The 13,970-nt window shown below is 43.4% G+C and overlaps 1 long non-coding RNA gene across 1 annotated transcript in view; it reads left to right on the top strand.

Annotated features, from left to right (window-relative positions):
- Positions 1 to 8,874: 8,874 nt before the first annotated feature.
- LOC113594288 (uncharacterized) overlaps positions 8,875 to 13,970 on the top strand; it is a 31,103-nt gene continuing 26,007 nt past the window's right edge. The window contains exons 1-2 of the long non-coding RNA XR_003414654.2: positions 8,875 to 9,886; positions 12,136 to 12,298. This is a non-coding gene — a long non-coding RNA (uncharacterized LOC113594288). The remainder of the gene's footprint in view (positions 9,887 to 12,135; positions 12,299 to 13,970) is intronic.

Below are 13,970 nucleotides of genomic sequence, written 5' to 3' on the forward strand. Positions count from 1 at the left end.
GCGTGCATGAGTGGGGGAGAGGCAGAGAGAGAGAATCTCAAGCAGGCTCCAAGCTGTCAACACAGATCCTGACACGGGGCTCAATCCCACAAACCATAAGCTGAAATTAAGAGTCGGACAAATAGCTCTCCTTTTTAAATGGAATGATTCCCAGGTCCAGTCTTCGAGGCAACATCCCTTTCACTTTCCCGAGCTCCCACAGTGCATCTCATCCAGCATGGCAAGCCTGGTGCTCTAGGGTAGAGCTCATCCTTGTTCATGCACCAGGACCAAGCTTTCTAGTACTTTTTGCTGCTCTATAATCAAAAGAAGGAAAAAATTGTAAATAAAGAGCCTCAGAAAATCTGAGAATGTCAAAAATGCTACAAGCAAAAAACTGGAGAGTGGAAAAATCACTGAGTCAGCCTTCCTATGTACTTCTTGCCTTACAATGAACAATAAAAAAGAAATGAGAAATTTATGATGTGCCTTTTGAACTTTCAAACTATGTCTCCAGTTTTTTAAGGGGCTGGGGGATAAGGCTTCAATGTACTGAAATTGTATTGGAGGTTGGTTTTAACTATGTAAAATCTTGCCTTCTTTATGATTTGTTTTCTTGCTTGGTCAATGAAATCTCAACCATCCTTAAGAAATCAGGACCAGAAGAAGCTTTGAGACATAATCTAGAGTCCTTTCCCATCATGGTGGCCCATAAATTACCAAAAAGAGAATGAGAGAGTGAGAGTGTATATGTCTCTTTGGAGGGATAGGCTTCCACAGAATTGGCTTGGTTAGTAACCTAATAGAATGTAAATGGCATTTTCTGTCAGGACTTTTGCCTTGTACCTAGTCAACTGTTATTAAGTTTGGCAGGTTTCAGATTTAGAGACAAATTCGAGGCCCACCTTTGGTTATTTTCCAAAGTCAAGTTTTATGTACTATGCAGTGATAATTTTGCTCCTGGCTTTTGATTTTTCTTAGGACAATAAGAACTTGCTTTCATTTCTCAACTATTTGATCTTTATTATATATAGATTTGTAAATCACCTTAAATATTTTATGATAGAAAATGAGTCAGAATGGATAAATGCATGAATAAAATAATAAAAATGTCCTCAAGCTCAAGTTTAAGAGAAAATTTGCTAGCTCTGAAGAAAAGCTAATTATCATTATTTTGTAATAGAGACAGCAATCAGAGCCTGCTTACACCCCAGACACTTCTAGTGAGAAATGCCCTAAACACAGCCTTTTACTTCCCACCAATCATTTGCTCCTAGGAATTGGACCAGAGGCAGACACCTAACCAGAAGGTAACCACTGAATTGGCTGGAAATGGCCTCTAATGTAACCTGGAACCAATAGGTGAACAGGACCAGTCAGATTCTGTCTCCTGAGAATTGAAGGTGCAGCAAGAATGTGTTCATTAGTAAGAGGGAGCTCAATGGGAAGGACCTCTATTAGGGAGGGTCCAGAGAGCCATAATGGCATGTGCACACTGGCCGAGGAAGCAGAGACTACAAGGAAGCCATGAACGTGGTCAGGGGAGAAAAGGGAACGAGTCGAGTGGGCCTACCGGATAGATATGGGACAACAGCAGGACCCAGAACTGCCATTCTTTCTGGAAACTTCAGCTTCTGCTTCCAGTCCACATGCATTCTCCTGGTCAACCTCCCGTTTCTCCAAGGAAACCTAGCAGAACCTTTGTTGTTTGCAGTTCAGAGTCTCAATATGTGTCAAAGAATTTTCTTTTCCTGTTTTTACTCACTTGTAAAGTTTTTACTTGATCACTTTGGGCTTTTCATTTCCCCAATAATATTAAAATTTTCTATCTCATAAAAAGACATTTGGGAGCCGAAGTTTGAAGGAAACCAACAGAAAGGGCTATTATTCCCATTTCCTTGTCTCTAAATACCATATTAAAAATTCCTTGATATTTACGAAAGGAGATTTGCTAACTTCCTTCAACGGCTTGCTTACTTTTCTTACAAAGAGTGGAACTCATCTACTGTGAGGCCCCACTGTCTGATATTTGCATATACTGGGGTTTTCTCCACCTTTTCGAGTTGCTGTGGGTGGAATATCTGGCTTGACTTGATTTCTGCCTGAGACATGCACTGCGTCTCCACTCAGTGCTTCCTTCTTTAGGGCTCACTTCCCTACACTAGAGGCTTGTTTATCTGGGGGCTATAGGAGGAGCATATCAGCCTGTTCCTACACATGAGCCGAAACTTTTCAAACTGTAAACATGACAACAAACAACAAACATACTGTGCTGTAGAGAGATCCAGAACTTTTGGTCCTTCCATGTCCTGCAAGGGAACACTGGTGATTAGCTTGATGGAAATGTAGGTCCCATGGGGGTTCTACCACAGTAGACACCTCTTAAGTCACCGTGTTCTCCTTGTCCTTCATTTATCAGTCACTTCAGGCTTTCAGAAATAAGCAGACATTTCAACCCCTAATGCTTCTCATTTTCATTACTTCTATATTCTTTGGGCCCAGAATACCAGCCACACAGAGTCCAAAATTTTAAATAATTCACGAATTTGTCAATGTTTAGTTTCTTTTGGGGGTCATCTTAGTGACAACAATGACTATATAGCAAATCAAGTCAGTTGTGCAAAATCCAGTTTGCTCATCAGCTGAAAACATCAGGAGGACTTTTCAGTCTGAATATGTTCCAAGAAGTATAATTCTTCCTCACAGTCCGATGCATGTTAACTAAGATTGAGTCCCAGCTAATGGTGGCTGGATTTGCCACTTTATCTTTCAGGGCAGGGTCCTCTTGTTCTTAACCTTATGAACTACTCACACCTTCTCTATTGAGAAGCTTGTTTTGTAAACCTTTGGCCTACTTTCCATGAGAGAACCCTAGCTGCTTAATGGTACTTTTGCATCAGCCCTCCCCCCCACCAAGACATTCATGCCACCGTGTGGTGCATAATGCTCTCATTCTGCTCTGCTGGAATGTCCTCCTTTTCCTGGCCAGCTGTTGAGGCCCAGCATAAGTCTTCCCTTCTTTTCAAATTCTCCTCTGATTTTTCCAGTTCTTCTCAACTCTCACAGCCTTAGCCATCCATATCAACTTAACTCATTATTATAAACTGCAATGGATTGTTGCCTGTATTTGGCAGGTCAGACCCTCCACCAGATCACAAGCTCAGAAACGGAACTGAACTATGGTCTTCCCTGTGAGCTTATGCTCCACATCTTTTGCACATTAGTTCTGATACACAAAAGAGAAAAGTTATGGTTGATATACTGCAACTGCATTTTCTTTGCATGTGGAAAAGCGGTAGGAAGCACAGTCACTATAATCTCCTCTATGGGAAAAACTAGAGGGGGCGTGAATCACCTTCCAGATTTGAATCGTTCTGGAAAAGGACCCTTTATTCCCCCAGGAATTGCCCTTGCAGGAGGGCAGCCTGGAGAGAGAGGGCAGCTTTCCAGTTATCCACAAACTTGCTTCCTTAAGTTGTTCTAAGGGAATGCTCAGGTGCTCTGATGTGCCCCGTATTCAAGCGCAAGTATGAAAACCTACTCTAAAATGAAACCTAAGTGATTTTTAAAATCATTCTTCTGAGAGTGGACAGGGGACCAGCCATTGTCACTACCGTGGTGTCATCGTTCTCTTCCTCCCCAACTCACAGGGCATATCAGTTGCAACTGAAAAGTAGTCTCGAAATATTTGAGTTGAAATATTACTAGAAGACTTTCTTAATTTTCAATGTTTATGTATTTTGCATGTCAAAGATGCAAATTTATTTTTACCATGCAGTCCAATGGCTCCATACTTTTTGACGATTAAGGTTATGGTGGCATTTGCTCACAGCCAGTAAGTTCAAGCTTGTAAGGCAAGCCCTCCAAAGCTAGACTAATTTCCCCTAAGCCCCAGGACTGGAAATTAGGTTACTGCCACTAGGGTTTTCACATGACTCAACCCTTCTCCTAACTCTCTCTGCTGAGGCAAAGCATTTAGCTCACAATCCGGTCAATGCCTTCAAATGAGATCATAATTGGGAACAGGCTTTGTAAGTGTCCCCTTCACTGTGGGAGCTTAGGTCTGACAGCAGCAACCAGAGAGAGAATAGCACAGAGCGTTGCTGTCACTGAGCCAGCCCATAGGACTCTAGGACAGAAGACCTTCCAAGGCCTCGGCTTCTCACTCTGTGGTAAAGGGAGGCAGTACCGCTCTTTATTACATGTAGCGGCCCTGGAGGAGCAAAAGACATGGACAAGTCACCTAACCAGCTGCAGGATAAGCAGAAGCCGAGTGGCGGAGGGAGGAGGGGGAGGGGGCAGGCGAGTAGCCACATTCAAGTGGGGAGCATAGCAAATGCTGAAGTCCCAGAGACATGCTGAGGGCAGGCATCCGGGAAGACAGGCTTCGGAAACACAAGGTCTGGGCTGGGCTTGCCATTGCAGCTCTGCTCTGGAGAAATCTCTTTTGCAGGCTTGAAGTACCACCGGCTCTGAGGCACATCTGCCATCGTTACGAGACCACAATTCAGAAGCGACTGCCTCACACCAAACATGTGGAACAGAAAAATAGGATGAATTTAAGAAGTGGTGGGGCACCTGGGTGGCTCAGTTGGTTAAGCGTCCAACTTCAGCTTAGGTCATGATCTCGCAGTTCGTGAGTTCGAGCCCTGCCTTGGGCCCTCTGCTGACAGCTCAGAGCCTGGAGCCTGCTTCAGATTCTGTGCCTGCCTCTCTCTGTGCCCCTCCCCTGCTCATGCTCTGTCTCCTCTCTCTCTCAAAAATAAATAATAAACATTTAAAAAATTAAAAAAAAAAAAAAAGAAATGGAGTTGAAAGTCTTGGAGTCACATTCCATGCAGTGGAGTATTGGAGTGGGGTCTCTAGAGCCAATGCCTCTCTTCCCAACTCCACATCCAGTGATGTCAGGATGATGCCTTGAAATTGGCTATTGTTGGAACATTCACACCACAGAAATTGGCAAACAGTAGGGCCACCTGGGTGGCCCAGTCGGTTAAGCATCTGACTTGGGCTCAGGTCATGATCTCATGGTTTGAGACTGAGCCCCACATCACTGTCAGCACAGAGTCTGCTTCAGATCCTCTGGCTCCCTCTCTGTCAGCCCTTTCTCTGTTTGTGTGTGCTCTCTCAAAAATAAATAAATGTTAAAAAAGAAATTGGCAAACAATAAAGCTCAGTGTGGTGGGTGCTTTTCCCCCTGCCAAAAGTCACCTTTGCATATATGCCACATGAGCCATGTGAACCTTGGGTGATACTTATTTCACAAGGGGATTAGTGCAAATGAGATACTTAATTTGGAAGTCCTCTTTAACCTGTAAAGTTTCTACATGTGTTAGTTTTTATTATTTGAAATAAAATGTTAAATATGAAGCTTTAACATTTATTAAAATCTAAGTGTGTAATTATTACCTTTCATTGCAAGCTTCAAATATGATATAGGACAAGATTTCAGAAAACAAAACAATTAGGAAGCAGCCTTTTTGCATTGGTTAAAGCTATTATGTGCAAGTTACAAAACTCCTAACTCCAACCGGCTTCAACAGTGAAGTGAGTTCACTGTCACCTAAACTAAAAGGCCAGAGAGAGTGCCAGCTTAATTCAGCTAGCTTAATCCAGAGGCCAGGCTAAACCCAGCAGGTCAGATGATGCCATCGTAGAGCGGGAGGACCATATGTTCCTGTTTGCCCAGGATAGTCCTGTTTACGCATCCTATCTTGTTTGGTGTATGTCTTGCCCGGTTTCATTCTCGAAGTTGTCCTAGTTTAGAAGATAAATGATATGTTTACTTAACCAAGGTTTGCTCTCTCTGCTCAGTTTTTTTGTGTTGCAGGATTCACCCTCAGGTATCACAAGACATGTTTCCCCACCCGTTCCCTGCAGTTCCAGCCTCTTCCATGCAGAGAGCCTAAGATCTGTAGAAGCTGCAGACCCCATAACCTCATACCACCCAATCTAGTGGGCAGAAAATCTCTTCCAGTAGCCTGTGCAAGTGCTGGGATTCACTGCCTCTCCCTGGTCTGATTTGGGTCACATGGCCATTGCTGAAACATCCCTTTGGGAACATGGATTCACCAATGGACTTGGTCAACTGTGCTCACACCTAGAGTAGGCCTGAGAGAATTCCAAACAAATCACCTGAGAATGAGGTGACTTCTCCCAAGGAACAGCAAGTAACTGTCGGCAGCAGAAGAGATGAGTGGATACTGAAGAGGGAACAAGAATGATCCGTGGCCTTGCAGTGCAGTAAAAGTGCTGGAATAGGAATGAGCCGACCCAGCTTTTAGCTTTGGGTTGGGATGGTGGGCAAGCCCTTGCATGCCGTAGGCCTCAGTTTCTTGTTAGGTAAAGTGGAAGGGTAGGACTAGACAATTTCGAAGGTTCCATTTCACTCACCGTGTTTAATTTATGGCTGTGTCCTCTCATTAGTCTTCAGGGTTATCAATTCCAGGTTTATTTTCATACCGGATTTTCTCACTGGGCCTAAATAGAACTCACCTTGGCTTTATTCCTGATGCTAGAAAACTTCCAGCTCTGGTGGAGATCTGAAATGTTCCATTGCTCCTATTAAGTAAATCATATTCTTTAACTAGCTAACTTTCCCCACAGTTTACAACTTGTGTCAGACCCCGGGACGATTTGCTTTTAGTTTTCTCCCTGTGAACCAAACAAGTCATAAAAACAGATTTATATCATGGTTTCCTTACAGCTGCATTTTATCCTGGGTTTCTTAAATCAAGAAATTGACTAACATAATCGCTGAATGAATAAAACACGGCAGCAATGAGTGACTGCCTTTAGCAAACTGAGAGGGAGTCTTATTATTTAAATGTTCCTGGTTATATTAAGTGCAGCAAAAGGCTTGGAATGGAAAGTGAGAGAAATAGACAGCCAAGTCAAAAACGCCACCAAGCTGTAAATAAAATATGAAACTGGCTTGGAAAGGGAGCTTTACTTCGAACTCAAACACTGATATATAGTCCCTAATTGTGGGACGTTTGTAAAAGGTGACATGACACCTGTCAATTATCTACAGCAGCCAGGAAATGTAGATTACATGAATAATTCACCAATCCAGTGCCCTTTGTTGCCAAGCCAGCTAAGCCCAGTCCATAAAATAACTGCTGATAGGAAAGAAGAAAAAATATGTTTAAATCGCAACAGCCGTATGTTACACGCGGAAATGTTTTCAAGGCAGTTTCATTATACAACTATGTTCCAGTCAGCACCAGTGGCTAAATAATTAACATGGGAGCTTTTATCAGGTGTAACAAGGGAGGGGGCTCGGGCTCTGGAAACTTTATAGGTCCCCTTGGGGAGGCCACAGAAGAGTCTTCAGTAACAGAAACATATCGTTACATATCATCATTTCTCACCCACACAAGTAGCACACAACCCTTTAAAAAAGCGAAGTCTGAACTTTTGTTTTGGAAACATGGAATCATAGAATAATACATTTGGCAGGTCACTTAGGGATAGCCTACTCTATTGGTTTTTAGAAGCAATGGAACCCCTTTTTTCAAAGAAAACCTTATGTGCATGTACACAACATAAGACAGATAAAAGTGGGATGATTTTAGCTCACTCTGGGAGTGGTGGTGAGGAGGATTATAGATCCCTGGGAACTGCCTACTTAGCAGCCCCCTGCCCTGCACCTCACTCCCTACCCCTGCCCAACCACCTACAGGGATCCAACAGTCCCATTTCACAGATGAGGAAAATGAGGCTCCTGAGAGGCAAAGGGGGCTCCTTGAAGTCCCAGAGCGAGTCGATCGCAGAGCTGGAACTGGAAGCCAGACTGGCGCCACCCATGCACCACAATACACATGTACGACTGTCAGGACAGCTTGTCTACACGGCCACATGAGCTGCCAGAATTTGGAGAAATACCAGTTCTGCAGCTCCCAGGACCTCACAAGTGAGCTTGAGGAATGGAAACAAGTGACTCTTTCATCTGTGGCCTGGGCCCAGGCAGCCTGATACCTATCCTCCCCCTACCACCCCCACTTTCATGTTGGCCACAGGGCCAGGGTCAGAGGCCACAGGCCAGGTAGAAGGTGGGGCCTTGCAATGCCCAAGGGACTGGGCAGGCAGCCACAGGTCACTGGAGCCAGCCATCCAATCCACCTGCTTCTCTGGGCTATAAGAACAAGCCTGACTGGAGAGCTACAGGGGGCGCCAATTCCAGGAGCAAATCCAGTCACCGCAGAGAGAGCTTTTCTCACCTCCACAAGATGGTTCATTCCTGTAACTTCCTTCCTACGTAAGGAAGATCCCAGCAGACTAAGAGGGACAAGAAAGAGGTTCCATTTCATAGAGTGTATGTAGAAAAGAAAACTTCCTCCTCATTTTAGGTTTATTTACTACCAAGGTTTGGCTTCATCTTTGAAAGTTTGCAAGGTGGTTTCATTCCTGTGTAAACCCACTAGGTACAAGTACTTTGACACAGGTTTTCTCTAACCTTGTTATTTTTCTCTAATTGTTCCAACTGATTATACACACACACACACACACACACACACACACACATATATATATATGGCTTATTAGAAGGCTACTGGGAAAGAAAACAAACTTTCTGATGCAGATTAAAGGCAAGTATAATTTCAAGACTTGCTGAAACTCTCTCTGCAGTCAGTCCTCACTTTTAGAATGAACACATGATATTTAGTTATACATAGAAATAAAACTGTGCTGCTAGTTTTATTGTGAAGAGCTGAGGTTGAAAACTGCATGTTTTCACTTTGATCATTACAACTAGCACAAAGCAAGAGAAGTTGGGCACCTTGATATTATGGCTGCTTTGAGACTGATTCTCTCAGTGCGTTATGCTACTTCATCCCTTTGACTGCAAGGCCGTGGGAGTTTCTTTCAACAAATGGAGTTCATTATTAAATGAATCAATGGTTATCTAAACCAATTAATGCTCATTCCAATAATGTTTCAGTGTCTCTCACGAAGAATCTGGAGAGCTCTTCTCTAGTAAGAGGCTGGTGGACCTAGAGCAGCTGAGGGTGAATTCTGGCAAATGGACAGAACTTCCTGAACCTACGTTTCCTTATTTGTAATTTGGGTGCCATGATGGTGGTAACAGTGTCTGTCTTACAGAGTGATGGTGAGCATTATGGCTACCTCATTGCCTGAGAAAATCTTTGCCCAGTTGGTTTGTAGTCTGGGCTCCCAGAAAGCTGGGGCTGAGACAAAGGCTCACATGCACATTCTTTATGGTCATGGGATTCCAGGGACCTGGATGAGAAATGGAGGAACCATGGAGGAAGGAATCAGGGCCTGTGGCCTGTATGAGCATGCATGTTAAGTTGGCTACTGCTTAGGGTTTTCATATTTAGCAAATAAAAATACTAAACACCCACTCAACTCTGAATTCTAGAGAAACAACAAAGAATCCTTTGCAATACGTATGTGCCATGCAATATTTGGGACATAAGTTATCATAAACAAATAAAATTATTTGTCATTTATCTGAAATGCAGTCAATGGAGCACCCTATACTTCAGATGGCCTGCCACTGTTACTAGTGATGGGTTGCTTGTTCCTGTAGGACTGTCTGAGAAGTTGTATGAAATCTGTCTTGGGATTGAGCCATTTGTCCGCATTCTCTGTTTGGCAAAATCAATGTTCCCCATGGATTGTAACTTCTCAAAGGCCTTCTGTGTTGTTCACTTGGGGTGAGCAGATTCCTATTCCGTTCTGCACGGTCAGGTAAGAAGCCTTCTGTGAGGTGCTGTGAAGCTGCTTCTGTGTGAGGCTGATCTAGTAATGGTGGCCAGATACAACACAGTGGAGGATGTGCCAGAGGCATTCATACAGGGGGTGAAGTGCAGTGATTAACAGCACAGATCTTGGAGCCAAGAAGGCCTGCGTTCAAATCTCAGCTCTGCCAATTACTAAGGTAGGTCATCTAAAGTTTCTGTGTCTCAGTCTTCTCATTTTTAAAATGGGGATAATAATAACACTTAGTAGGATTATTATGAAGATTAAAAACAAATACAGAGTTCTCAGAATGGTCCCTGGGACGCTGTAAGTGTCTGTTGTTATTATCCTGACAGTAGTAGATTTCAACACTGTAGCTTGGCAGCTGGCGTATCTTGAACACGTCGCAGCTGTCAAATTTGATTTGACAAAATTTGCCAAACTTGATTGATGTCTAGAATACAATTTTTTTTTTCATAAATGAAGCTAAATGGTATCGCCTTGGTTTGTTTTGGTTTTATTTTTTCCCCAGCACTGAGAATTATTTTCTGCCCTGACTAGTCTTTTATATAATCAGAAAGGAAAGGTTTTTCACCCTCCATTGAGCCTGTGGTCTCCCCCTAGAACCAGCTAGATGCCCTGAGTCTCCCAGCAGTCACTCTCAGGGTCCTCCTCCATCTAGCGCCACAGGAGCTGCTCAGTTTGACACAGTTGGCTGACACTGAGGCAATGGTATGCACCCACGGTGGTAGCAAAATTAAACCTTGAGTATTGATCAGAATATAAAATCATGTTCTGTCACCATATACTGAGATTAATAGCAAGTTTCTACAATTCTGTGAAACTTGCTTCTTTGGCCCAGTATTTACTTCTCAGTTCCTCAAGTGGCCTGCCAAAAATTCTAAAATTTGAAACTGGGCCTTCAACACAAAATTGCTGAAAAATGCTGTCTTAAAGAGCCATTCAGGCTATGTTTCCTCTACAGAGCCATCTTCCCGCTCTGTGCCGAGTTACAACTGGCCCCCCCCCATGCTCTTGGGAGACCTGCTAACAGCCTCACTGGTAGCCCTGACTGTGGGGTGTCACACTGGCTTGTTTGGAGGTCTGCTTCCCCGAGGCTGCTGAGCTCCTTAGGATGGGAGCCATGTACGTTCATCTTTGTATCTCTAACCCGCAGCCCACATCTGGCACAGGCTGAGGAGCAGGGCTGCCTTATCCAGTAAGCATGGTAGGCTCAGGGTCCACAATATTTTTTAGGGGGCCGTGAAAATGTTTGATTTTTCTTAAAATCATAAGAAAAAGACAGGACTGTTAGTATAGAACTTTTAGTTAGTTAGTTAGTTAGTTCTAAAGGTTTTATTTTTAAGTAATCTCCTCACTCAATGTGGGGCTCGAACTCAAACCCTGAGATTAAGAGTCTCACACCCCATCGACTGAGCCAGCCGGGTGCCCCTAGAATAGAACTTGTTTTACTTTTTTCTTCATATCAGAAAAATGAAGGATTTTTAGGGCCACAAAAATTTATTAGACTATTTTAATGTTTTGGTTTTTTTAATGGGGGAAGGGCCTAAGAACGGAGAAGTGCCTAGGGCCCACAAAAGTCATGATGTGGTCCTGGTGTTGAAAGAATAAGTAAACAAATGATTAAATATTATAATGACTGTTAAAAAATGCTTTACAAATGACAAAGTGCCATGAAAATGCAGCTTATTATTAAAAGCTGACGATTTTATTGCTGTTGTGAAGTTCTCTTACCCATTAGGACACTATACTCTAAGGAGTTTCAATTATTTCTCTAAATTCAAAGGTTTTCTTAGTCATATTCATATTCTTTCTCGCTGTGAAAGAAAAGCTTTAAGTGGCTTTATGTGAGGAATATTTTAGTGTGGACAGGGGAGGGGCAGTAAAGGCACAGAATATAAAGGCTCTGGTAATCAGAAGAGCTATCCCCGTGTACCACACTTCAAAGGATCCCCTTAAATGAAAAGCTGAGTTCCTACAGAAGGTACACCAAGATGGCTGTTGCTTTTACAAAAAAAAAGGGGGGGGGGGTGGGATTCCTGAGCTTTAACCTTCATGTATGTGTTATCAACATCCCATGACGTTGCCTCACCTCTGAGAAAAGTGAAGTCCTGTACTTCTGAGGCGATCTGGTGGTATATTCTATCCTTTGAGTTGGTTGATGACAAATGAACAGTTTCTCTCTTGGAAAATATAAATAGAAGGGACACTGATGTCCAGGATATCTTCAAAGAGATGCTAAGAATGTTCTGACCTGAAGATCACTTGAGGAGATGATACTCAATGTGAGCTTCCTCATATTACCAAGTAGCTACATCCTTATCTTGCAATCTTGAAGGGTCTAATTCATATCAAAAAGAAACTTCACTTTCTGAAATTATTCTCAGGATATTTACTTTATTTATTTATTATTTATTATTTTTTGAGAGCATATGAGCTGGGGAGAGCAAGAGAAGCTTAAGCAGCCACCATGTGGAGACTGATGCAGGACTCGATCATACGATCCTGGGATCAGGACCTGAGTGGAAACAAGAGTCAGATGCTCAACCGACTGAGCCAACCAGGTGTCCCAGGAGAGTTCCTTTAAAATGTGAGTTCTCATAGTGCATTTAAATTTGAGAGTATAAAATGACCAGAGGTGGTTACTTTAGGAAAGTTCTTTCCTCTTTCCTTTCTCTTCTGAGTATTCTATAATGTGGCTATAGTAGACTCACAAGGATAAAACAAGTAAGAGTTACAATTTATGGAGTCCGAAACCCTGCTCTAAGCTCTTTACATACATTTTCTCATTTAAGGAGAGAAATTAAGGATGATGTAATTTGCAAAGGGTGTTTTACAAAACTATTGAGAAAGAGGAGGACATGTTCCACTGATAAAAATGACAGAAAAGCAAAGTAGACTATAAGAGAAAACCTGCTGTATTATTCCCTTCTTTCAGTTTTCAGTTGTATGTTTACCGGCCGGGCTTCTGCACAGCTTGGTTTTCATTTGGTGCAGAAGGCAGAGAAAAGCCCTTATGAAAGCAGAGTCTGATCAGAATGGTCATGATCGGGCTTCCCAGGAGATGGGCAGCCAAAGAACAGAGAGCAAAAGGAATAAAAATTTCCAGCAAATGAGTAACTACCACCTCTTGAGGGTCTCCAGCTATTGTAGACAGCCATTCTAGGCATCTTACATTCATGAATAAGTGTCACATTGGACAACTTTGGGGAAGGCTCCTGAGTTCCAGGCACTATCCCAGGCATTTTTATGTTTATTAACTAATCTTCCCAATATACCAACAGAGTAGGTCCTATTATTAGCACTCTCATGTTAGAAGCAAGGACAGTGAGGCAGAGAGAAGCTCGGTGTCTTGGCCAAGATCACTCAACCAGTAACGCATATTGGTCTGGAAACCAAACCCTGGAGTTATGCAACTTAACGTGGGGCTTGTAACAATTCTAAGAAGTAGGGACTTTCATTATCCCATTTGACTTTCGGAGAACAGGAGATTTAGAGATGCTATATGGCTTCCCGGAGTTTACCCAAGCAGCCGGGCCCCTGGGCCCACGCACTGAATCGTTTCAACACACGGAGTCTCCCTGTTCAGGATGGCGCCTCCAGACTGTCGAGAATGGATATAACAGCGACAGAGAGAGGTTGGTGGCAGAGAATAGAGGTGAACTGACACGTGGGGTTGGGGTGGGAGCACAGAAGAGGCTCTGGGGAGTATGGAAGAAAGAGAAAGGGGATGGCCTCTGTGCTTTACAGAACAACAGTGAGCTAATGCAGCTTTCCAGGACACAAGAAGACAAAGCAAATCAGAAAATACACGAGGCAGAGAGTTTTAACAGAACCATGGGGACAGAGGAAAGGGGACCATAAAAGTGCAAGGAAAGAGAAGAAGGTGAACAAACTGTAAAGAAGGCTGTGGTATAAGTGCCTGGGAAAGTCTGCAGCCACCAGCTCCTGGAAGGCCAGCCTTGGGTGGGCAAGGTGACAGCTCACTGCTCATGCAAGGCCTCCTGAGGCTCTGTGCAGATGGCCACGGGCAGCCCCCTCTCTGTGGGGGTGACGCACACGTGAGGATTGTAAGACGAGGCCCTTGGGGCTCTGTTCACAATAAAAACATTGTACAGGCCTTCTACACATGACTCAGTGTGTATTGTGTGTCTGACTGAAAGAAAGATCGGCTTTACCTGCAAGTGCGAACGTGTAGGCTGAGTTGAAACGAGTGCACAATTACATAAGAAACAAATATACCTGGGGAGCGAGCAGTCTAC

This window comes from Acinonyx jubatus, chromosome A1 (assembly GCF_027475565.1).
Source record: "Acinonyx jubatus isolate Ajub_Pintada_27869175 chromosome A1, VMU_Ajub_asm_v1.0, whole genome shotgun sequence".
Classification (NCBI taxonomy): domain Eukaryota; kingdom Metazoa; phylum Chordata; class Mammalia; order Carnivora; family Felidae; genus Acinonyx; species Acinonyx jubatus.